The following is a 2,438-nucleotide window of genomic DNA, read 5'->3' on the forward strand; positions in this document are numbered from 1 at the left end:
GAAGGAAGGAAGGAAGGAAGGAAGGAAGGAAGGAAGGAAGGAAGGAAAGAACAAGTGAATGAATGGAGGAAGGAAGAAACATTTCAAATCCAGTATATTCTGCTCCCCTGCTCCTATTCAAGTCTGAGATAGTCCGTTGTCCATCTGCACTGCCTGACGAAGCTTTACGTACTCATGGACAAATTCAACAATCTATTCACCCAAGTTCATATTATAGAGTGAGCAATAAACTTTCTGCATCCATTTTCTTTATATCCTTCCTCAATGTGTGATTTTTTTTAATGACAAGGATCATTAAAGTTACCCTAGAATGACTGGTCCAAAGCTCAATTCAATCAGGATTCACAATGTGCTCCATTTCTCATTTCTCTTCCTTTGCCCTGATTATTCCCCATGTCTAGAATTCTCTCCTTCCTCCTCTCCACAATTTAGTGTCCCTGTCATTGCCCCTCATTATTGAGTTTAAATTTCACATTCTGAAAGAGAACTTTCAGATACCTCCTTGCTAATGGAGCCTTCCTCTCTGAGCTTATCATTTATAAAATGGATGTGTATATACTTATTTATATGTTGACTCCCCAATTAGAACAAGAGCTCCTTGAAGTGATTTTTTTGTTCTTTACTTATTTTCCCAGCATTTAACAAAGGCTCTGGGACATATTAACTGTTATTAAAGGAGGATCTAGAGGAATGAGCCATTAAAGTGACATTCTTTTTTTATCTGAATCTGTGAAAGACCATCCTTTATGACACTGCCAACTACCGTGGCACAATTCTTAACTATATAATATTTTGGGGCAAGTGCTTGTTTTCAAGTTCGTACAGGTACAGAATGCAAACAATGTTTAAGGTGTATAAGTTTGTATTTTTGTCATTTTGATGTAAATCTCAAAAATATAATCAATGGAAAAAATGTCAACCAAGTTCCAGCTATTTGTTTTTTGTTGGTGGTTTCTATATGCTTCTATCATAAATACACAATGCTTTTAAAGTGAAACAAATCAAACTTTCTTTGGGATTTAAATATACCTATTGTATTGCAAAAGCATACTGAATGCCCTATTTTTTCTCTCTGGTTACTGACTACGAATTTTCTATATTGTGTTATCTAAAAATACATATCCCATTTAGAGGACACATGCTATATACTATTCTTTCTCTCTCCTCTCTGTAATCTAGTGGCATAGATTGACAATACTGTTCATTTCTTAAATAAGAAAAAAGAGAGATGAGAAAAAATCTTCAGAAATGTATGGTTTTGAAGTGAGATAAGAATATGCTAAGAATTAGAATTATAATGCTAGATGACATTTGCATTTAAATTTATTATTGGCAAAAATAACCTGACACACATACATAGATATGGATATAGATAGGGAAAAGTAGAGGGAATTTACTGATTGTGATGTGCCTGAGCCAATGTAATCACAGAACAGGTCTAAAAATTGGTATTAATTGAGAATTATACTAGAATTTGTAGTACCTATTTGCCAAAAGAAGATGAGGAACCTGTGAGAAATATGCATAAACAAAATATGTATATGTATATGTTTGTGTGTGTGTGTATAATATTTGTTTGTGTAGACATCTCTTTAAAAACATAGATATCTATAATCTAAAATATTTGTGGACCAAAATGGACAGCTGTACCAACAGTGCACTAGTGTCCCTATTTTTCCACATCTCCTTCAGAAATTGTCATTTTCCTTTCTGTTATGTTAGTCTCTCTGATAGGTGTGAGATAGTACCTCAGAGTTATTTCAATTTGAATTTCTTTAATTATTAATGATTTAAAGGATGTTTTTTTCTTTCAAATATTATAGCTTTCATTTCTTCTTGGCAAATTGTCTATCCGTATCCTTTGACTATTTCCCATTGTTTTTTGAGAATGGGTTATGTGTAACATACAGTATTGCACATAGTCTTATTTCATTTTTTCTCAAATAAATTTACAAGCAATTTTAACATTTTTTTAAATTTTGAGTTCTAAATTCTTTCCTTTCATCATCACTTATTTCTTCTTTGAGAAAGTGAGAAATTTGCTATAGAATACACATGGGTAGCCATGCAAAACATAATTGCATATTAGCCATGTTGCAAAAGAAAATAGACAAAAAAACTAGTAAAATAAAGTTTAAAAAGTTATGCTTTGATCTGAATTTAGAGTTCATCACTTTTTTCTGCAGAGGTTAATAGCCTTTTTCACCTTAAGTCCTTCAGAATTGTGAATCATTATATTGCCAAGAATGGCTAGGTCATTCACGGTTGATCATTATACAATACTGTTGCTACTGTGTACAATATTCCATTTCACACACTTCACTTGACATTAATTTATAAATGTATACCCAGGTTTTTCTGAAAGCACCCTGCTCCTTATTTCTTTCTTCCTTTTTTTTTTACTATTTATTTTTACAATTACATGCAAAAATAACTTA

The sequence above is a fragment of the Vombatus ursinus genome, unplaced genomic scaffold (assembly GCF_900497805.2).
Source record: "Vombatus ursinus unplaced genomic scaffold, bare-nosed wombat genome assembly UNPS02014847.1, whole genome shotgun sequence".
NCBI classification, from domain to species: Eukaryota; Metazoa; Chordata; class Mammalia; order Diprotodontia; family Vombatidae; genus Vombatus; species Vombatus ursinus.